Source organism: Oryctolagus cuniculus, chromosome 8 (assembly GCF_964237555.1).
Source record: "Oryctolagus cuniculus chromosome 8, mOryCun1.1, whole genome shotgun sequence".
NCBI classification, from domain to species: Eukaryota; Metazoa; Chordata; class Mammalia; order Lagomorpha; family Leporidae; genus Oryctolagus; species Oryctolagus cuniculus.
Window position 1 is genome coordinate 135,263,561 of NC_091439.1, and position 24,703 is coordinate 135,288,263.

The window sequence follows — 24,703 nt, forward strand, 5'->3', positions numbered from 1 at the left end:
GAGAGAGAGAGAGATCTTTAATCCACTGGTTCACTCCCCAATTGGCTGCAATGGCCAGAGCTCTGCTGATCCAAAGCCAGGAGCCTGGAGCTTCTTCTGGATCTCCCATGCGGGTGCAGGGGCCCAAGGACTTGGGCCATCCTCCACTGCTTTCCCAGGACACAGCAGAGAGCTGGATCAGAAGTGGAGCAGCCGGGATTCGAACCCATACCCAAATAGGATGCCGGCACTACAGGCAGCAGCTTTACCTGCTATGCCACAGCGTTGGCAAGCACAGCAACTTTTAAGAGGATAGTATTTGTACTTTAAGGTAACAGAAAACATGATGTGGATTTTCTTACTAAAGTTATATATTTAATAATTGTGTTAAGCTTTATGTCTTCTGACATCATATTAATAAAAGCAAATCAGAGAAGGATACAAAGTAATGCATACAAATCTATCACTTATAACACACAGTTACCAAGTCACCAGATAAAAGTAAATAAAATTCAGAAATGTTACTTTAAAAAAGTAATGAATTAATAAATGAAATTATAACTGAAATGTGAAAGGCTATGAAATGATTTACTTTATACAATACAGGGTGAAATATGTGGTGAATTAATAAAGAATTCATATACAAACATAGATCAGATCATTTGTGGAAATATATTCTGTAAATTATTCTGTGTAAATGAATGTGCAATGTTGTTAGTGTTGGTCATAACAGGAAAAAGGTCATAGGGAAATCTATGATTAAAGGCATAATATGAAAGATTTATGAAAATTACTTTTAAAAGTATTCAGAGTTCTCTTTATTTCCACTTTGAGGCCTGCTTTCAGAATTCTATCATTTGTCCCTTAGTTTCCTCCAGTTCCAAACTCAAATAATTTTATTCTCTCCTGCTCCAGAATTTTTTTTTCCACTTTTCATTTGTATTTTATGCAGTTGGGACAGAAGAAAGAGATTTGGACATAATTCTCCCCCATTTGCAGACAATAAAAATGGGCAATTCTATTATTTGATCATGTGGATTCTTTTCACAGCACACTCCGAATCTGTGTATACATAGTGTTTGGCTTTGGAAAGGAGTAAACCATTGCCATTCATTTACTAATCGGAGCACATCATCCTTACTGAGTTATTTTACCAGCAACAAAGCTTTCGTGAAATACAGAATGAAGTTCTCCTAGATGGAAATCCAAGTATCACTGCAGATAAGCACTGAGGAAGTGGAAGACTGTTCTAGTTTCCCCAACTCTAAACGGAGCACTGGTGGTTTTGCAAGCTGCCAGCATCATATTCAGTTTCCACAACACTGACCTCGTCTACTCTGTCTGAACATGGGAAATTAAGATATAAGCAAGGATAAATTTAGTATTTTTTCTTATTCCGTGAAGGATAAGTGATTTAAGCTTATGTCATTTAAAATTGAAAGATCAATTTGGGGAAGAAAAATGAGGAAGGAAGTTAAAGTATAAAAAGTTGTTTGTGGGGTGAAAGGGGTGTGTTGTGGACCAGTGGGCTAAGCAGCTGCCTGTGACCCTGGCATCCCATGTCACAGTGCTGGTTCCAGTCCTGGCTGGTCTACTTCCCATCTAGTTCTCTGTTAGTGTAACTGGGAAGGCAACAAATAATATCCTGAGTGCTTGGGATCCTGCCACCTTTGTGAGAAACCTGGATGGAGTTCCAGGCTCCAGGCTTCTGCCTGCCCAGCCCTGGCTATACAGCCATTTATGGAGTGAACAAGTGGGTGGAAGTCTCTCTTTCTGTCTCTCCTTCTTTCTCTCTCTCTCTGTCACTCTGCTTTTCAAATAAGTAAGTAAATCATTTTGTAAAAACAAAAAGATATTCTTTGTACAATGGATGGATGTTCTTAAATTTCTACATTTTTATACTTGTGAATAGCCTGGTTTTCTATTATTGATTCATAGTTTTAATTATTTGTGGTTTAGAATATATCTTGGGTAATTTCAGTTTTAAAAAATAATATTGAGACTTTTCTTGTGGCATAACATGCAGTGAGGTGATCTATATGTACTTGTGAAAAGTGCATACTTTGCTGTTTAAGAAGAAAGTTTTCCTTATGTGTATGTTAGTTCTGATAGGTTTATAGTGTTGTGTAGGTTTTCTGTTTTGTTATTGATCTTCTGTCGAGTTGTTTGTTCCATTATTCAAAGTGGGGTACTGAAGTCTCCAGCTATATTATGATAGAACTGCAGAGTTCTCTCTTCAGTCTGTCAATGTTTGCTTCATACATTCTGGGGCTCTGAGTTGTATATATGTTTGCTCATGTAATTTCCTTAATTTATATTTTTGTCAATATATAATGGATTTTTTTTTCTCTTGTACAATTTTAGACTTTTTTGTCTAGTGGTACTATAGCCAATCTTTACACAGAATATTATTACTTTCACTTTCAGTCAATTTGTGTCTTATTTTTAAGTAATTTTAAGAAATTACTTATTTAATTTAAAGTCAGAGAAAGAGAGAAAGAGAGAAAGAGAGAGAGAGAGTGAGAGGGAGATTCCATGTGCTGGGTCACTTTACAAGGTCACTTCCCAAATGGCTGTAACAACTGGGATTGGGCCAGGCTGAAGCCAACATCCAGAAACTCCATCTGGGTCTCCCACATGGTTGGCAGGATTCAAGTACTTGAGCCATCTCCCACTGTTTTCCCAGGAGCATTAGTGGGGAGCAGGATTAGTGACAGACCAGCATGTACTAGAACCAGCATTCAGATTAGGAGCTGGCTTCCCACTCTGTGGCCTAACCCACTGTGTCACACTGCTGACCCCAGTGACTTTTTGTTTGTTTGTTTTGAGATCTAAAAGCAAGATTTATTAGAGTCAGACCTCCAGCCAGAGTGACATGGAGTGGGGCTCCAAGAGAGGCAAAACCCGAAGGGGTCTGTGGCAGTTGGGGTTAAGTACAATTTTGGAGTTAAAAAAAAAAAAAAAGCCCTTGACAATCAGATTGCCATTCCCAGTGTATTTTTATTTTTCTTTATTAGTTTATATTACTGGGGGGAGCAATCATAGGACTCCCATCCCTAAAAGCCTAAAATAGCTGGGAGCCCTAACCTGATCCAGGTCTCCCGCATGGATATCCAGTTCTTTGAGACTTTACCTGCTTCTTCCCATGATCTGCATTAATAAGAAAGTGGATTTGGAAGCTGGAGCAGGCACTCTGTATGGGATGCAGGCATCTGAAGTGTAATCTTTACCACTAGGCCAAATTCCTGCCCCCAGTTTGTATCTTCAGTCTAAAGTGAGTCATGGATAGTAGATAGTTAGATCTCCTTTTTATCCATTCTGTTGATCTCTGCCACTTGATTGAGTTTAATTAATGTCCTTTTGAATTAATTAATGCTAAAGAAGGAGATACTCATGTGAGTTCCAGTGTTTTCTACATAATTTATATTGTATGTTCCATATTTTTTCCATTTCTGTTTATTTTGTGTGTACAGTATGTTATTTTGATTTTTCTCATTTCCTTTTATGTATATATTTATTTTTCAGTGATTTCCCTGATCATGTAATTGCAGCTTGATTCCTCTATGTTGCCCTTACAAAAATTGTATCTTAATAAATTTATATTCACTTCATATATATATATATATCTGTGTGTATTTAAAATTATTGAAATTTTCTTAAGTTATGTAGAAAAAATAGGAGCGACTACCTCAAAATAAGATAATGCAAGCTTTGTACTTACCTAAGTAGTTACCTTTTTTTTAAAAGATTAATATATTTACTTGAAAATCAGAGTTACACAGAGAGAGAATGTGAGGCAGAGAGAGAAAGAGAGAGGTCTTTGATCAGCTGGTTCACTCCCCAGTTGGCTGCAATGGCTGGAGCTGTGCTGATCTGAAGCCAAGAGCCAGGAGCTTCCTCTGGGTCTCCCAAGTGGGTGCAGGGGTCCAAGGATTTGGGCCATCTTCTGCTGCTTTCCCAGGCCATATCAGAGAGCTGGATTGGAAGTGGAGCAGCCAGGTCTCAAACCAGCACCCATTTGGGATGCTGGCACTGCAGTCGGCACTTTACCCTCTGTGCCACAGTGCCAGCCAGTATGTAGTTATCTTTACCAGGGGTCTTCTCCTCCTCTTCATCCCCCTCTGTTCCTCCTCCTCCCTCTTCTTTCTCCTTTTTTCTTCCTCTTCTTCTCATTTCTTCTCCTTCTCTTTCTCCTTCTTTTTCTTCCTTCCTCTTCTTATTTCTAATTCTTTTCATCTCTATGACAAAGACTCCAACCTGAAACTCCCACAGCCTTTAACTTGGGAATATTTTAATTTATGTTTACTAACAAAATCTTCATTTTTATGAGAGAGACAGAGGGAGGGAGAGAGAGACAGAGAAGGACTTTCAATCTATTGGTTCACCCCCCAAAACAGCTGCAATAGCTGGATGGGCCAGCCTGTACCCAAGAACCTAGAACTCAATCTGTGTCTGCTACATGGGTGGCATGGGCCCCAGTAGTTAAACCATTACCTGCTGTTGTGCAGGGTTCATGTTGTCAGGAAACTGGATTGATTGTGAGATATCCATTACTTGAACTAGGCATTCTGTTGTGGGATGCAGATGTTCCAAGCAAATAATTAACCATTGTGTCACATACCTGTCCCTTGCTTTTTTTGACAGATAGTATATTTTCTGATATAGAATATTTGGTTGATAAATTTTCATTTCAGCACTTACTTAAAACTTAGCAGCCCACTGCCCTCTTGCTCCATGGTTTACACTTGAAAATGAGCTTTATGTTTATTTGTTTTTCTTATTAAGAATTCCTTTTATTGGAGAAATCTTTTCTCTTTTGCTGATTTCCAGATTTTTAACCTGTATTTGTCTTCCAAAATACTGTTTTAGTTTGTTTCACTGTGTAGATGTCTTTGTGTCCTTCTTGGAGTTAATTTTGTGTGTAAATTTATGTATTTTGTCAATTTGGGAAAATACAGTAGCTATTTCTTCAAATATTTTTATGCCAACTTTTCTCTCCAATCTCATTTTGGAACTACTTTTGTGAATATCTGATACGTCTGATGATGCCCTAACATATCTTCCAAGCCTTGTTCATTATTTATTTCATTTTTGTTCTCCCATTGAATCTATTTAATTGACCTATTGCAAATATTTATAATCTTTGTATTGGTTAGTAAACTCTGTGATTGAAATCTTCTAGTGAATTTTTCACTTCAGTCATTTTTATTTTAGGGCTAGAAATTCTGTAAATGTGGGCTGACATCTTTAACACCATGAATGAGCAGGGGAAGGGTTAAGAATGAGGGACAGTAAAATTTTCTTTCATGTTTAAGTTACTTTCTCCTTGATTCCACATTCTCCTGGTTTGTATAAATGTTTTTTTTTATATATTTTTCCAGAGTTCTCCTCTTCCTAATTAACAGTTTATGCTCGGGGTTTTAGTGTTTCTTTGGAGACACAGATCTGTGAGCCATCTACTCTTCTGTTACAACTGACATTCTTCTGCACGTAGCATTAAAACGTATCTTTCTGATTGGCTATTTTCCTCATGTTAGTGCTTGCTCAATAATCCAGAATGACACTTTATTTCCTGTCAAATGGAGCCCATCTCTGCAAACTGGCAATAAGAACTGCTCTACTTTGCCCTTTCAAAAGCAACAAAAATCAACCCTTCTTGTATCGTCCTCATTACATGATCATTTTCATGCCCGAGTTATGAAGTGTGTCAGCCAACTAAATGAGCCTGAGTGCCAACTAGATGAGAATGATCTAAAGGTTATCAAGTAGGAAACACTGAAGCCAGTGGCTGCATACCCCTAAAACAGAACTGAATCCTGTCTTGATTTGGGATTAAATAAAGGGAAAATATCTTCAAGGAAGTAATATGTTTGTGGCAGAAAAAAACTTTCCATATTCTCAAATATTTCTAATACTAATAAAAATTATAGGTGTTCTAGTATCAATGAGAAAATGTTTTTTAGCAATCCATTGTGATTTCTGCTCATTGACCCATGTTAATAAACATCATATAATTTTCTTACATTTATTCTAAGCAAATAAAATTATTTTTCAAAATGATTCTCCTGATTATTGAATAATTTCACAATTTTCCTGGATAGTATAGAAAATGACATCACTTAATATAAAATAAATTTTTTCCAGCCGGTGCCGCGGCTCACTAGGCTAATCCTCCACCTTGCGGCACCAGCACACCGGGTTCTAGTCCCGGTCGGGGCACCGGATTCTGTCCCGGTTGCCCCTCTTCCAGTCCAGCTCTCTGCTGTGGCCCGGGAGTGCAGTGGAGGATGGCCCAAGTGCTTGGGCCCTGCACCCCATGGGAGACCAGGAGAAGCATCTGGCTCCTGGCTTCAGATCAGTGCAGTGCGCCGTCCACAGCGCGCTGACTGCGGCGGCCATTGGAGGGTGAACCAACGTCAAAAGGAAGACCTTTCTCTCTGTCTCTCTCTCTCTCACTGTCAAAAAAAAAATAAATAAATAATTTTTTCCATGTCATCAATGTCTTTTGCATTTGTTATATGATATAACTAGTTTCAGTTAAAACTAGAAAAGTGATAAACTATTCTTGTCACCCTCCTGGAACCACATCTTCTAAATATATTTTTATTTTACTACTTGATTCCTCAGTTGAGGCCTTGAGCATTAAGTGTAAACTTCTAAATAACTGATTAATAAGTTATTAAAGTGAACACTGTAAACCTTTCTGTGACTTTTATAATCAATGAAAGAAAATTTATGTTGAAGGATAACTCTTCCTATAAAGAAGAGTTAAAAAATATACTTATTCATAGGCATGCAATCATGAAATTATTGAAGAATCATAACCAGAGAGCTCAGACAAAATGGAAATAAAGGAAATTCATTTTGATGTACAATATGAGTTTTAATATAGCTTTAGCTACGTCACACTTGTGTAAATTGCATCTTATTTAAGGGATGTAACATTGGGTATTTTGCTGTTCCAATTTCCCAAGTCTATCATACTTAAATTGTATACAAAAGATGAAGATGTACACCAGTGTTTCTTATGACATATTTCCCTTTTTAATATTTCTCTTAGGAAAAAATTTGTGCAATTTTAAAAGAATATTTTTTGCTGAGTAGCTGTATATGTATTCAGATATAACTTTTTTAAATGGTTTATGTGTGTGGGGGTATTTGTGTGTATGACTATAAAATTTTTCATATTTGTAATGCAATGTTATGATGCATTTTAATCATTTTTGCATACAATATCAACTTAGCTAATCAGGCACTTAGTCTCTTATCAAGATTTAGAGGACATTTGCTAGGCTGTGGTATACAGTTGCTGAACAAAGAGTCAGTAACTTTCCTTTTGTGATCACAAGTTTATTGGATATAAGCAGATATTCAAGCAGGTAGCTCTATAATAGCAATTCTGTTTAGATGTTACATAGCAAATGCAGATTTTACAAAAGTACATTAGCGGCAGTGGCTGGTGGTGATGAAGAGGAGCCACTTTTGGAAATGTTACACTTTGGGGATGAAGGCAGGGAGAGGTGTAAAGAAGAGATCTTGAATGATTTTCAAATCATGTGAGATTTCTGTGAATGGAGTCAGGTGAAGAAACTGGGTGTCTGGCTAGAGGGCTGGGTTGATTTTAGAGGAATCATCATATTTATGTATCCTAATGTCTACAAGTTTTGCAATAAGCTGGGCTACTGGCAGTGCTTCAGTATAGAGAAAGCAATAAAAACTAAGCAAATATATAGGAAGGAGATGTCTGAATATTTTCTTCTAGCTTACCGTTGTCTGGAATAAGTCAGTGCATAAATCCCTATACAGAGAGAAAGGATGTCGGTAGCTGGCTGAGGAGTCTTGAGAACAGGATCAGGGACATCAGTACATGATCCTTATCCTTCCAAAGTTTCTATAGATTTATGGCCTTCTTGCTTTGGCCATTGCGGCTGAGAAGTAAGAAACAATTTTAATTCCTAATCCATTTTGTGTGACTGAGCATTTTATGCTTTCTGGAAGCTACTAGAAAAATCATTTTCTTTTTAGTATTTTTAAATTTCACAATGTGTCATGTAATGGGTCTATTATAATTCATTTTAATGGGCATTGGGTGATCTCTCTCAATTTGGCAATTCATGTCCTTCAGTTCTGGGAAATATTTTAGTAATTTTATTAATTATTTCCTACCATCTGTTTTTGGTCGGCCTCCATCTGGACCTTTATTATTTGGACTTACGAATTTTGAAAGTGATATCTACATTGTTTTATATTTTCTGTCCCATGTGTCATTATTTCTTTTTTCTAATTATTTTCCATAAGATTTGCCAACTTAATTTTCTAGACTTCCTATTAAATTTTCATTTAAAAATAGGTTTTTAGATTCTAATAACTTTTTAACTTTTAGTAGATGTTTTCTTATTTTTATTTCACCACTATTTCTTATTTCTGTGGGGATGTATGTACATTACAGGTTTCTTCTGTTTTGTTTGTGCAATGTTTTGTCCCTGGAAAGTCTCTTTCCATATTGTTTCCATCAGTTTATTTTGGTCTTCTCTCTTCTGTGTTAGAATATTTACTCAGTTGTCCAGTTATTGTTGGTTTTCTTTCTTACAAAAATAAAAAGAAAATATTTGTTTGAAAGGTGGAATTACAGAGAAAGACAGAAAAACAAAGAGAGAGATCTTCGATCTGCTGGTTCACTCCCAAAGGGCCACAATGACTGGGGCCGAAGCCAGGTGTCAGGAGATTTATTTTTGCCTCCTATATGGGTGCAGGGGCCCAGGTATTTGGGCCATCTTCCACTGCTTTCCCAGGTTCATTAACAAGGAGCTGTATTAGAAGTGAAGGAGCTAGGACTCAAACCATTGCCCATGCTATCATTACACTTGGCAGTCCAACCTGTTTTGCTACAACAATGTCCTTTATTGTTGGTTTTCTGTTCTTGATTAAGAGAGGGATATTAAAAAGCTGACATGGAATTTCTGAGTTCTGGGTAAAGTTTTTCAGCTGTAAACATCATGTGAGTGACATGAGTAGATTACTTTTAGGTAACTCCCATATTCATTTTAAATAGTATCCATAGAAAAGTCTTTGAATCGTCTGCCCAGCAGTCGTAACAATGACTGATACCAACATTCTAGTGGGCTGTTAGGGTGGAATGCACCAGGCTTCCAGGAGAAAAGACTGCTGTTCTCTGCAATCAGCATTGAACACTCTTCAGTTTCCATGGGGGCTTTGCTCCAAGTCTGGAGAATTCTAGCACCTGCCAGGGTTGCACCAGGGAGAGGATTTAGTAATTGAATGACTTCTTATGGAGCTTCTGGGGGAATCTTTGCAGTAAATAGGTTTTCAGTTTTACCTATCCCAAAGTTGGGACTCAGCTTTCTCGGGACTGCATTGAGTCCCTACTATTATTATGTTTGCAAGCTTTCAATACTTTAGATGCAAAAGCTCTTCTTCTGGTTATTTTCATCCTTGTGTAAATATTTGAAAATGTTTCATTTTTCATGGTTCTGAAGAGATTAAGAAAGGAGAATAGTGATGTTCATGTCTTCAGTGTACCACAGTGAAACAGAAGCACACTGAAAAGGAAATCACATTTATGATAGTGTATACACATATGCATGCATATTTATGCTATGTGTATTATGTATATGTAAATGTTACAGTACTTCAAAGAGTTTGTGAAAGGAAGGAGTTAAAAGATATCCTGATTTTGTTGAAAATGTTTTGAAATACATGCCTAGGTTTTTCATAATATGCCTTTTTGATATGTAAAAGAAATCATCTCCTTTTTTCATGGAAAATATGCATTAGCTTTTAATTCCATTTTTTGAAGATTTATTTATTTGAGAGGCAGAATTACAGAGATGGAAAGACAGAGAGAAAGGTCTTCCATATGCTGGTTCACTCACCAAATGATTGCAACTGCTGGAGCTGGGCTGATCTGAATCCAGGAACCTGGAGCTTCTTCTGGGTCTCCCACGTGGGTTCAGGGGTCCAAGCATTTGGATCAACTTCCACTGCTTTCCCAGGCCATTAGCAGAGAGCTGAATTGGAAGTGGAGCAGCCAGTACCGCCGCAGGTGGAGGATTAACCTACTACACCACAGCGCTGGCCCCTAATTCTACTTTTTCATGAACTTTTTTACTTATATAAGATGAACAAATATCATGTATTTCATATATACAGATGTAAGAGCTTAATCAAACCCCTTTTCTGACACTCCCTCCCACTCATGCTACCACCCTCCCTCCTCATTCCTTTCTTATTTTTTCATTTGATTTTTACAATGACACATATTCAGCTTATTTTATAATCTCAAGTTTAATCCTCAGTTCAATAAAGAATTCAATAAATCTCAAAATATCAATTTCACATATGTCACTCACTCTTTTTGTACTCTGTATATTGGTTACCGCATATCAAGGAGAATATGATATTTGTCTTTTGTGGATGGGCTTATTTCACTAAGCATAATAGTATCCAGTTGCATCCATTTTTGTGGCAAAAGATGGGATTTCATATTTTTTTATGGCTGAGTGATGCTAACTATCCTGTAGTATGTCTTGAAATCTGGTATTGTGGTGCCCCCCCTTACGTTTTTGTTGTTTAAGATTGCTTTAGTTATTAAGGGTCTCTTGTGTTTCCAAATGAATGTAACATCATTTTTTTCTAGATCAAAGATGAATGTCATTGATACTTTGATTGGGATCACATTGAACCTGTAAGTTGCTTTGGGTAGTACAGACATTGTGATGATACTGATTCTTTCAATCCTTGAACATGGATATTTTTACATTTTTTGGTGTAGTCTTCTACTTCTTTCTTTAATGTTTTGTAATTTTCATTGTAAAGTCTTTCACCTCCTTGGTTATATTGATTCCAAGGTATTTAAAATTTTATTTTTTGGTAGCATTTTGAATGGCACTGAACTTACAAGTTTTATCTCAGCTATGCCATTAGCTGTTAAAGATTATTGATTTTTGTGTGGTGATTTTGTATCTTGCAACTTTATAAGTTTCAGTAGTCTCATGGAGTCTTTTGGTTTCCCTGTACATAGATCATGTAATCTGCAAATAGAGATAGTTTGACTTCCTCCTTTCCGTTTATATCACTTTTCTTTCTTTTCTTTTCTTTTTTTTTTTTTTTTCACAGTGACTCTGGCCAAAGCTTCCAGAATTATATTGAACAACAATGCTAATGGTGGTTGTCCTTATCTGGTTCTGAATCTTAGTGGAAGTGCTTCCAACTTTTGATGCTGCATTTGAATTTGTCATCTATTGCCTTGATTGTGTTAAGGAAAGCTTCTTCTGTACTCGATTTGCTTATGGTTTTTGTCATCAAAGAATGTTGTATTTTATCAAATTCTTTTCTTTGCATCTATTGAAAAAATCATATGGTTTTTATTCTTCAGTAGGTTCATATGATGTCTCACATTTATTGATTTCTATATCTTGAACCATATCTGTATACCAGGAATAAATCCCACTTGGTCTACATGAATGATCTTTCTGCTGTGTTGTTGGAATTGATTATCTAGTATTTTTTGAAGGTTTTCGTATCTATGTTCATCTGGGATGTTAGTCGATAGCTCTCGCTCTTTGTTAACTCTTTTTCTTGTTTTGGAATTAAGATGATGCTGGCCTCATAGAAGGAGTTTGGGAGAATTTCCTCCCTGTCAGTTGTTCTGAATAGTTTGAGAAGAACTGAAGTTAGTTGTTCTTTGAAAGTCTAGCAATGAAACCATCCAATATTGGGTTTTTCTATGTTGGGAGGGTCTTTATTACTGATTCAGTCTCAGTCTGGGTTATTGGCCTATTAAGGTTTTGTATGTCTTTATGACTCAATTTTGGCAGATTGTATTTGTTCAGAAATCTATCCATTTATTCTATATTTGCCAATTTGTTGGCATGTAGTTGGTAGTAATTCCTAATGATTCTTTTTATTTCTGTGGCATCAGTTATAACATCTCTTTTTCCATCTCTGAGTTTATTAATCACCCCTCCCCCTTTTTGGAGACAATGGTGTGTTGATTTTGTTTATTTTTTCAAAAAAAAAAAAAACAGCTCTTCATATCGCTGATCTTTTGAATATATTTTTTCAGTTTTATTTATTTATTTTCTAATTCTATTTATTTATTTATTTCCTCTAGTAATTTTGGGTTGGGTTCTTGTTTTTTTTTTTTAGGTCTTTGAGATAATTTAGATTATCTAGGAGCTTAGATAATTTATTTGTTGCCTTTCCCATTTATTGAAATAGGCACTAATTGCTATAAATTTCCCTGTTAACACTGCTTTTGCTGTATACCATAAGTTTTCATATGTTCCATTGTCATATTTATTTGTTTTCAGGAATTTTTTGATTACCCTTTTGACTTCTTCTATGAGACACTGTTCATTTGGGAATGAGTTGTTCATTCTCCGTGTGTTTGCCTATTTTCTAAAGGGTCTTAAGTTGTTAATTTCCAGTTTCATTCCACTGTAGTCAGAAAAGACACATGGCATGGCTTCAGATTTTTTTTGTTTATTGAGACTAGCATATGATCTAACCTAGAGATAGTTCCATGCACTGATGAAAAGAATGTAGATGTGTGATGAAATGTACTATAGGTATCAATTAGGTTCATTTGGTACATGGTATAGATTAGGTCTGATGTTTCTTTGTTGATTTTTTGTCTAGTTGATCAGTCCATTGATGAAAGTAGAGTTTTGAAGTCCCCCATTATTTTTGTACTATAGTCTGTGTCTGCCTTTAGATACAAAACATTTGTTTTAAATAGCCATGCTTCCAGGCAGGGGTCCAATTCCTGTTGAATTGATCCCTTAATCATAGCAAAGTGCCTGTCTTTGTCTCTTTTAACAGTTTTTGTGTTAAAGTTTGTATTACCTTATATTATAGTGGCTACCCCTGCCCTTTTTTGTTGTTGTTGTTTTTTGTTAGCATGGGATGTCTTTTGTCCATTCTTTCTCTTTCAGTCTGTGTGAATCTGTTGGTGAGACGTGTTTCTTGCAGCCAGCCAACAGAAGCGTCTTGTTTTTTAATCCATTCAACCAGGCTGTATGTTTTAGTTGGAGAATTGAGGCCATTTATATTCAAGTTTACTATAGAAAAGTAATGACTTAGTCTTGCCATTTTTCCATAAATATTCCTTTTATTTGCTTGGATTTCCTTTCTATTTTTACTAGGAGACTTTATACCTACATATTCTTTCATAAAGATGATATCTTTCTGTGTCTGTGTGTAGCAAATCCTTAAGTATATAATGTATAAGGCTGGACGAATAATGCCAAATCTTTTGATTTCTGTTTGTTTTGTAATATCTTTATTTCAACTTTATTAATTAATGAAATCTTTGTTGGGTACATTATTCTGGGTTGACATGTCTTTTTTTTTTTTCTTTTAGGACTTGGACTGTGTCTCTTCATTCTCTCCTAGTCTGTAGGGTTTCTGATGATAAGTCAGTTATGCATCTAATTAGAGATCCTCAGAAATTAATCTGACATTTCTCTCATGTACATTTTAGAAACTTGTCTTTATGGTTCTTAACTTTTGCAAAATACCAAGAGGCATAGAAATTAAGTAATCAATATCTAAATCTGTTATTCATGGAAGGAGCTATATGTTGGGTAAAGGTAGTTCCTGTTTTGTGTTTCTTTTAGCTTTTTTTTTTCCTTTTGTCTACTTGTTGTTTGTGTTCCTAATGAAAAAACCCAGGAAAGTTCTGAAAACTTCACAAAAACTATTTGTGAATGTTGCGAAAATTTATCTCACTGATATTATCAGTTAGACCATTGGGATATTTGTTATTTTGGCCAATTTTATGAAACTTGAATTAGAGAAACCGGAACAGGACAAAAAAGATGGAGTCAGTACAATGGAAATGTGTGCAAAGTGCAGCGGGATAAACAGCAGCTTGAACGTATCTCTGTGCTTCTCTAGAAGAGGTCCATGGACAGTCTTTCCATGGTGGCCAACCTTCAATCACCTCCGATTGTTGATTAAAGAGATATCTGTAGCTATGTGGCACTAGATGTCTATTAGAATTTTCATGTCATAGGTGCAGTCAGTGACTACCAGTGTTCTGATATGTATGAGGACGAACAGTGAGAAGCAGGTGGAGATGAGGCAGGATAGGGCTAAGTTTTCACAAAGATGCCATGATGGTTGGAATTCTTGGACACTCACTTTTGAAGAAAGGGAATTTTGCCTCATTGATGTTGTGTAGTTAAGAACAATAATAAATTGGACACAAATATTCTTTGGAAATCAAAGCTGACAGAAATAGTCCAAGTTTTGTTTTCTTACAACCTTAGTGCTCTCAGTGTTCTCTTTTCTTTTTTTAATTTTTTTGACAGGCAGAGTGGACAGTGAGAGAGAGAGACAGAGAGAAAGGTCTTCCTTTACCAATGGTTCACCCTCCAATGGCTGCTGCGGCCGGTGTGCTGTGGCCAGCGCACCATGCTGATCTGAAGCCAGGAGCCAGGTGCTTCTCCAGGCCTCCCATGCGGGTGCAGGGCCCAAGCACTTGGGCCATCCTCCACTGCACTCCCGGGCCACAGCAGAGAGCTGGCCTGGAAGAGGGGAAACCGGACAGAATCTGGCGCCCCGACCGGGACTAGAACCCGGTGTGCTGGCGCCGCAGGTGGAGGATTAGCCTAGTGAGCCGCAGCGCTGGCCAGTGTTCTCTTTTCTGACCACTTACAAATGCCCTGTTTGGACAGCTATTTGGTTTAAGGGTTAAGATGTGATTTGGGACACCTGCCTTTTGTACTGGAGTGTCTAGGTTTGAGTCCTGGCTCCTCTCCTGACTCCACTGCTAATGTTCATTCTGGGAGGCAGCAGGGTATACCTTAGGTACATGGGTCTGTGCCCACTGTGTGGGATACCAGGGTTCAGTACCTGTACTGAGGCTTTGAACTAGGCCGGCCCTGGCCTGTGCTAAGTGGGATGTGAATCAGTAATTGGGACATCATTCTGTCTTCTTCTTCTCTGTCTGCCTTTCAAATAAATAAGCAAAAGTTTGAAAATTCCCAGCAAAACTAGAGGTGCTGTGCCAGGTAGACTCATTTAATAGTACCTGGAGGGGTTTCAGTTCCATTGTGCCACAGTTTACAATGTGGACAAGATATTTCTTACAATCAACTCAATATGGCTAGAAGATCCAAAGTAAATTGAAGGTCAAATATCATTTAAAAGCATTTTACACATAATGAATAGATTCTGCAATATCAGGATGCAAAAACTGTAGAATCAAATGTGATAGAATTTGTGGTCAAATCTGGGAAACTAAAATTTTAGTATTATTTAATGAGTTTTAAATAGCACCTAAATTTTATAATGACTCATTTGTTAATTGTCTACTTTTTTGGTTCATTCTTAGAATTCAATACAGTATCATCAGCTATGATACTACTATTAATAATAGACATGGATATTGCACTTATCTGACAGACACAAATTGAGGGTTATATATGTATATTAATTTATAATAACTCTGTGAGACATTTCTGTTGATATATCCATTTTACAGATGAGAACAGAAAACCAATAATAAAGAAAAATAAAATTCCAAGATTACATAGTTAGTGGCTGATGGAACCAGATTTCAAACTCAGATAACTGGACACCAGGTCAGATATTCCTAATACAAGTGAGCCTATAAAGTTTTTTATCCATTTCCCTGGATAAACTTTCTTTGAAGTCCAAGATGCCGTATTTTCCACTTCCGTGTGTGTGTGTGTGTGTGTATATATATACATATATATATACATACACACATGTATGTTCTGGTTTAAATCCCAGAAACAATCATGTAATGGACAATATTACCAGCAGTCATGTGTTTGAGACCTGGCTCCGTCACCTGCAAATGGTGTGACCTAAGACATGCTAAGTAACTACTTGGGACTAGTTTCTTTGTTATTTGTAAACTAGGAAGCCATATTCACGTATAGGCTTGTTACAAAAATTAAATGAGGTAAGATGTTAAGGGTAATGCTTTACTTACTATACATAAATGCTAGTAATTATTAAAAGGAGCCACATTTGGAGATAGATTTTCCCTACTCTTCTCTACTTCAGAGCTATCTGTCAAAGATCCAGCAAACTAAATATGCTGTCTTGATGTGGTTTCCCTGTAGTAATCAGAAATAAGTTAAATAAATGTAGAAGATTCTTCAAGCCTTCTATATTGGGCCAATTGAGAAAATTGGCTTATCAATTTAGGGGATTATCATAGTGAAACCATTCATAAGGATAACATACAAAATATTCCAAGAACTCAATCTAGGTCTCCACGATGGGTGACAGGGACTCAAGTACTTGAGCCCTCACCTGCTGCTTCCTAGAATAGGCGTTAGCAAAGAGTTGGAATTGGGATTGGAGCCAGGACTCAAACTCAGTGATGAGGGCATCTGAAGCAGTGTCTTAAGCACTGTGCCAAATGCCTGCCCCCAATTGTGTTTTGTAAGTCCTGATCAAATCTGACTTCTATTAGGAAGCCTTATTATTTTCTCTCAAAATGAATGTCCCGGCCGGCGCCGCGGCTCACTAGGCTAATCCTCCGCCTTGCGGCGCCGGCACACCAGGTTCTAGTCCCGGTTGGGGCGCCGGATTCTGTCCCGGTTGCCCCTCTTCCAGGCCAGCTCTCTGCTGTGGCCAGGGAGTGCAGTGGAGGATGGCCCAAGTGCTTGGGCCCTGCACCCCATGGGAGACCAGGAAAAGCACCTGGCTCCTGGCTCCTGCCTTCGGATCAGCGTGGTGCGCCGGCCGCGGCGGCCATTGGAGGGTGAACCAACAGCAAAGGAAGACCCTTCTCTCTGTCTCTCTCTCTCTGTCCACTCTGCCTGTCAAAAAAAAAAAAAAAATGAATGTCTCCCTTCTCTAAAAATGTGTATTACTGTGTATCTCTCTGCGACGGGGCCACCATCCTGAAGCTGCTGGAGGTGGAGCATCCCGCAGCCAAAGTGCTCTGTGAGCTGGCCGACCTGCAGGATAAGGAAGTTGGAGAGGGAACCGCCTCCATGATCATCATTGCAGCAGAACTGCTAAAGAACGCAGACGAGCTGGTCAAGCAGAAAATTCACCCCACTTCAGTTATTAGTGGCTACCGGCTTGCTTGCAAGGAAGTAGTGCGCTATATCAGTGAAAACCTGATTATTAACACGGATGAACTCGGGAGAGATTGCCTGATGAATGCTGCGAAGACATCAATGTCTTCCAAAATCATCGGAATAAATGGAGATTTCTTCTCTAATTTGGTGGAAGATGCTGTGCTTGCTGTTAAATATACAGACGTACGAGGCCAGCCTCGCTACCCAGTCAACTCCATCAATATTCTGAAAGCCCACGGGAGAAGCCAGACCGAGAGCATGCTTGTCAGTGGCTATGCTCTCAACTGTGTGGTGGGATCTCAGGGCATGCCCAAGAGAATAGTTCATGCAAAAATTGCTTGCCTAGACTTCAGCCTGCAAAAAACAAAAATGAAGCTTGGTGTGCAGGTGGTCATTACAGACCCTGAAAATTGGACCAAGTTAGACAGAGAGAATCAGATATGACCAAGGAAAGAATTCAGAAGATCTTGGCCACTGGTGCCGGTGTCATCCTCACCACCGGCGGCATTGATGATTTGTGTCTCAAGTATTTTGTGGACGCTGGTGCGATGGCAGTTAGGAGAGTTTTAAAGGGGGGTTTTAAGCGAATCGCTAAAGCTTCTGGAGCAAGTATTCTGTCAACCCTGGCCAACTTGGAAAGTGAAGAGACTTTTGAAGCTGTGATGTTGGGACAAGCAGAGGAGGTGGTGCAGGAGAGAATCTGTGATGACGAGCTGATCTTAATCAAAAACACTAAGGCTGGTACGTCTGCATCCATCATCCTGCACGGTGCCAACGGCTTCATGTGTGACAAGATGGAGCGCTCTCTGCATGCTGCTCTCTGAGTGGTGAAGAGAGTTCTGGAGTCAAAGTCTGTGGCTCCAGGTGGGGGCCCTGTCGAGGCAGCGCTGTCCATGTACCTTGAGAACTAGTCCACCAGCATGGGCTCCCGGGAGCAGCTGGCTATTGCAGAGTCCCAGGGTCGCTCCTCATGATCCCTAGCACGCTGGCCGTGAATGCTGCCCGGGACTCCACAGATCTGCTTGCAAAGTTGAGAGCTTTTCACAGTGAGGCTCAGGTGAACCCAGAACGGAAAAATCTAAAATGGATTGGCCTTGCTCTGATCAATGGCAAGCCTCGAGACAACAAGCAGGCAGGGGTGTTTGAACCAACCATAGTGAAATAGAGTCTGAAGTTTGCCACAGAGGCTGCAATCACCATTCTCCAGATTGATGACCTCATTAAGTGACGTCCAGAAACTAAAGATGACAAGCATGGAGGCTACGAAGATGCTGTTCTCTCTGGAGCCCTTGATGACTGATGGGATGTCTCCTTTATTTATAACAATGTTAGATGCAATTGTCTTGTATCTCAGAAATTACACATTAAAGTACAGTGATTTGTCAAAAAATATATCTATATTTAATATATATTTTATATATACTATATATATTATCTATTATTAATTTATATTTATATATTATATAAATATTTATGATTTAGCCATTTCTTATCCTTAAAGTAAAGGGCTCTGTGGGGTCCACAGACATAGCATGTGTCTTAGTATCCTTTTCAAGGCTGTAGCAATGACCTTTCTTCAGAGACTTATAACATGACCCCTACAGGCTCCAGAAACACGATGGACAGAGACAAGATACGCAATGAGAGAGAAGTGCAGTGGGTTCTGGGCCTCGGGAACCTGAAAGGATAATCAAAGAAGCTTCGGAAAAGCAGCAGCACAGTTTTTTGTGTCTGCTGAGTAAGGAGAGGTGCAGGCCATGCACACTTTCCTCTGAGCGGAAACCTAACCATGCAACATCATGGACTAGACAGTAACATACAGGGCTATCATCTAAGCATATTATGGAGGTATTAGAATATGTTTAGAGAAGATTATCATAACAAATACAAACATCTATAAAATGTAATTTGTTGAGATATTTTACAGTATTTTTCCTGTATAACTTATAAAGAGTTTATCAAAGGTTTAAATGTGACCAAAAAACCATAATGGCAAGAACATCAAAATACTTGGAAGCCTAAGAAAACAACTCAGGTAAACAGGTAGATTGATAAATTAATTTATAGAAATAACTGAAAAAAAAATTGAGCTTCCGTTCAGTGATGAGTTAAAAATATTGTGAATGAATGAAGAGTTCAGATACTCAGAAGTCAAAAGTATGGTATAGTTAAAAAATAAAATTGGATTATCATAAAAATATATCATAGTAAGAAAGAGATATGGGACAAATCAAGGTAGTTGTAGAGCTACAAAAGAGATGAGTCAAAGTGGTACAAAGACTATATGGAGTGTTAAAATATAGAGGCATATATTATAGATAATTCCAATACAATAATTTTTGTTAGTAAAATTAGTTTCATATTGTGTAAATTATATTTATGCCATGAATTTTCAGGTATATGTAAGACAAAGAAAAGTATCAGAACTTATTTTAAAAAGCATATAACAGTATAAAAAAGAATTAAAGATCTTGAAAGTTGTAGACTTCAGTCTCCATGCATAGTGTAGACAGAACGAGAATTTGCTATTTTTATTTATTAAATTCCTATCACAATAGATTGACATTTCACCGGAAAATAATTGTTGGACTTAAAGTACTAAAACAATGTACCAAAAGAGAATTTGAAAACCTTTTCCTCGTTTAAACAGCTTGTACCCTGTACTTGGTACCCATTCTATAGTGCTTTATTTTGAATTGTCTGTGCTTTTTATTCATTCAAATCCTTCCCCATACTTTATAAGTAGAGCCTTTATTCTAATAATTGCATAATATTACTTTTTCACTTTTAAATTTGAATAGACTAGTTTTACAGAAAAATAATGCAACTTTGTGGGTTTTGGTACAAGTTAAATATACTTTAACTATACCATTGGTCATGTCATTTCAATTCAAGTCAATTATTTATGTCCTTTCACTAAAAATGACGATTTTAAAATGTCATTGCTCTTAGCAAATGACCTTTTTCCCACAGTGTGAACAGAAAAGTTTATCTCCTACTACAAGAGAGCCTATAACAGGGAGTTTAAAACCATGCACTTTGGAGTCACAGATACCTGATTTTAGAAACAAATCTCAGGTTCTCTGTTATTCAAAAACTTAATATTTCTGACCAACAGTTTATTCATTTGAAAATAGGAAATACAATTTTGATGATATTAAATTAAATAACTTATATAGACCACATTAAATGCTCAATAAATATTTAATATAATAATATAAGCATTATTGTAGAAGACTATTAAAACAATTGGTCAAAAATTCCCTCAACAGCTCATAATGCTATTCACAAAAGTCTTTATTTATAACCACTCTTAACTCCTTTTGTTCTGCACAAAGCTGTCCTCTTTGCCTCCTGTCTTTCCAACTCATACTATGGTCCTCTATAACTTGATCTTACAGCTCTATTTGTTCTGATTCACACTATTTACAACTAGACCATGGTAGTAACTTCCTATCATATGTTATTTTACTGCCCTCCATTTAGATTCCTTTTTTAAAAAAAAGATTTATTTGTTTATTTGAAAGGTAGAGCTACAGAGGCAGAGAGAGAGAGGGAGAAACAGAGAGAGAGAGAGAGAGAGAGAGAGAGAGAGAGAGAGAGAAAGCCAAAGAGAGATCTTCTATCTGCTGGTTCACTCCCCAAATGGCTGCATTGACTGCAGCTGGGCCAATCTGAAGCCAGGAGCCTTGAGCTTCTTTTGAGTCTTGCATGTGGGTACAGGGGCTCGAGGACTTGGACCACATTCTGCTGCTTTCCCAGGCCATAGCAGAGAGCTACATCAAAAGTGGAACAGCCTGGACTTGAACCAGCATCCATATGGGATGCCAGCCCTGCTGGTGGCGGCTTTACCCACTATGCCACAGCACCAGCCCCTGCACTTAGATTCCTTAAAACTGCTAAATACCAGTTCCTACTGAGTCAATGACACATCCTTGACCTACCGTGAAGGCTGCCTATTATCAATCTAAACTTAATTCTCTAGCAGCATCTAACAGTCTCAACCATAATTTCTGTACTTTGACAGCATCATCTCAACCTGCTCATATGTTCATATCTTTCTTTTAATATCCTACTATGTGGGGTGGACATTTTCCCTAGCAGTTAAGATGCCACTTACGACTAATGTAACTCATCAGAATATCTGGGTTCATGCCTGGTTTGCTCCTGACCCTAGGTTCCTGCTAATGCAGGCTTGTAAGATGGAGGTGACAACTCACGTTTCCTGCCACCCACCTTGGGAAGTCCAGGGTTGGGTTCCAGGCTCCTTGCTCCAACCTAGCCCAGCCCAAGATGTTTTAAGCATGTAAGGAAATGAACCAGTGGCTGAGAACAAACTCTCTCTCTCTCTCTCTCTCTCTCTGTCCTCCTTCCACCCCATCGCTCATATAAATATTTTTAATGATCATACTATGCAAGTGTTCTTTTCATGTCCAGTTCCTGTATTGAGCCAACCGTTCCGACTCTAGAATGCTTTCTGGCACCTCTCGCTTAGACTGGGTTACATGACCTTCCTCTAGGTGCTGATATAGTTCTTTCCAACGTGATGTCTGTTATTTTGCCTTTTGCCTTTATCTATGTAAAGCAATGAGTTGACTTTATTTTTCCTATTTATGGAAGGGATGAAAGAGCATGGATAACCAAAAAAGTGCCTGCAATTATTCCCAACACCTAAGCTAGGGGAATTGAGAGGATTCAGGGGATAAACAGAGTATTTGGAGAATTATATATGAGATGGATTTAAACCAGAGCTGCTGGAGGCTGGAGGTGGAGCACTGAAGGAAATGAGTTTATTAGAGTAGAAAGAGTGTTTTGCATAGTAATTTTTTCTAAATACCCAAAGAATTTGAGTAAAAATGTGACTGGGTCAGAATTGATTTAGTAATGAGTACTGTGTTCTGAACCTGAGAAAAATCTACTTAGTTTCCATGCCTTACTATTGCGGAGTATGCTAGCTATCCTTGTCCAAAACCCTCACCAGAGAAAGAGGCTCACGAAGGACTGAGATTAAAATCTTAAACTGTATTCATAAAAGAGCATTGCCTCTGATATGACAGCAGGTTGATATTGAGGATCAGGGAGCTGTCTGTTTAGGGGGAGTAGAGGATATATCAGAATTATCTGTACTTTCCACTCAATTTGGCTCTAAAACTTAAACTGCTGCCCCAAAATTGAATTAATTAAAATAGTGAATATTTAGACATTTAAAAACCCCTTCTCCTAACAAAAAAAAATTTCTTAAAATAAATTAAGTGTATTTTTAAATTTTTATGTTTAATTGCTTTCAAAAATTTTATTTTCTTCATGAAAGTATAGTACTTTCAGTAAACTGTCTTTACTTTTCGTTTAATAAACTGGGATCAATTTTGTCTCAGTAAAGTTGGAAAATATTAAACTAGTTAAAAAGTAACTTACTAAAGTGGGTTTTAAAATTAAAACTAAGGATGGGATTTGTGGCACAGAGATACGCCACTACGTGGGATGGCCATATTCCATATCTGGCTGCCTGGGTTCAGTTGCCACTTCCATTTCTCATCCAGCATCCCTGGAAGGGAGCAGATGATGGCCAAGGGTACTTAGTTCTCTGCCACCCACATGGGAGACACACACAGAGTTCATAGCTCCTGATTTCAGCCTGGTCCAGCCCTGCTGTCGTGGGCATTTGGGGAGTAAACCAGTAGAAGAAAGATCTCTGTCTAAGTCTTTTCCTCTCTCTGTCTCTCTGCCTTTCAAATAAATAAAAATAAATAAACTTAAAAGTGTAAAAATAAACAAACACTTTAAAAAACAAAATATATTTTTCTAGTAGTGAAATTTATAACAGAAATTACTAAACCTTGCTTTTCCTTTCAATTATCTATTAGCCATCTGCCTAGCCACCTAACAATCAGAATTATAAGAAATTTGAAACTTACATGGTCAACTCTACCCTTCTATTACAATGCGTGACCATTATTTTAAACATGTTATATTGTTCTTTTATCATATTTAAGATAAATGATTTTTTTTCTCATTCATTACCTGGATAAACATAGTTCATAGAGGAGTATGGCAGCTAAATGCAAAAGAAAGTACATTTTTCTCAATGTCATTCAAATATTTTACTGATTTTGAAAGATTTATTTATTTATTTTAAAGGCAGAGTTACAGAGAGAGAGGGAAAAGCAGAGAGAGAGAGAGAGAGAGATCTATCTTCCAGCTGCTGGTTTACTCCCCAAATGGCTGCAGTAGCCAGACTAGGCCAGGCCGAAGCCAGGAGTCAGGAGCTTCAACCAGGCCTCCCATGACAGGGCAGGGTTCCAACTACTGGGCCAACTTCCGATGCTTTCCTAGGTGCATTACCAGGAAACTGGATTGGAATTAGAGCATGCAGTCCTTGAACCGGTATCCATAGGAGATACTGGTGCTGCAGGCAGCAACTTAGCCCGCTGAGCCACAGCACCAGCCCCTCATGTCTTGTTTTAAAACATTTTAGACATTATGTTTCTTTTTATAATCACAAATATTATGCACCTAGCAGAAGGCCTTAGTTGCCATAAATTCACGTATGGTCTATCTGTTTGTGCATGTCTCTATTTGCTGACCTATTTATAGTATCAAGGTCTTTCTTAATGCTAAGGGGACTATTATAGTCTGGGATTTCTTTGGCTTCCTACTCTTTCCCATTATCCAAATAAAGCATTTTTTTATTTTTTTTGCCAGTTGAAGTGTATCAGCTTAAGTATTATTCTATTCTCAATGTGATAATGATATAAAGATAAAAAGATAAAATATGGTTTTTGATAGGATTTGGGAAGAGTAAAATAAATAATTAAGATAAAATATTGGAAGGAGTTTTGAGATAATAAATCAAACAATTCTGTGTTCTTTCAGACTTATGATTAAGGACTCTAAATAAGAAATAAATGTTAATAAAGGAAATGGAATAGCTAACTGCCTTGTCTGATTAGTTTATCCTGTGTGTGTCTATTGAGATATTTTACTATATCTCATAAAAATACAAATGCTTCATTTCATACCAAAATTTTAAAAATAAATTATAAAAAGAAATATGTATTGTCATATTAATTACTGATCTCATAATCATGTAACTTATTGAAATTACATATCAATGTCTTCTCCACAGGCAATCATTCATTAGTATTAAACATAATCCATAATATGAATGGATTCAATTTAGCTGAATCCCTGGCTCACTCTCTCTCTCTCTCTCTTTCTCTCTCTCCTGCTCCCCATTTTTCTGTCTCTCTCTTTCTCTTTTTTCTTTCAATTATGCTTTTGATATTTATCTCTTTTTCATTTTAATACATCACACAATTATATTAGGGTGCTTGAAGAACTGCAATGGATTATCTAAGATAGTGAAAAAAGTTTCAAGTTCACTAAAGTACATGTTATGTGACTATTCAAATGGATTATTGTTCTGTTGGGGCACACTGGGCAAACTTTCCTTCAGGCAGCCTTGTTTTGACCAACTTCTCATAGCAGCAGCAGGAAGTATGTCTCTGGATCTTTAAGGGCGTGGAAAGATCTCACTGTGCTCAGTCTTCTGGGCATTCCAGTGTTTACCTCAGCAGCCACTTGCTACAGAGTTTATGAGGACGGAATACATTTTCTGAGAATTTGTAGTG

General features: G+C 37.5%; 1 protein-coding gene and 1 pseudogene across 6 annotated transcripts in view; both read left to right on the forward strand.

The window, feature by feature from the left end:
- Positions 1 to 24,703, forward strand: part of FSTL5 (follistatin like 5) — an 837,077-nt gene that overhangs the window by 254,994 nt on the left and 557,380 nt on the right. The gene's annotated exons all lie outside the window — the stretch shown is intronic.
- On the forward strand, positions 14,557 to 18,436 carry LOC103352070 (T-complex protein 1 subunit alpha pseudogene; annotated as a pseudogene).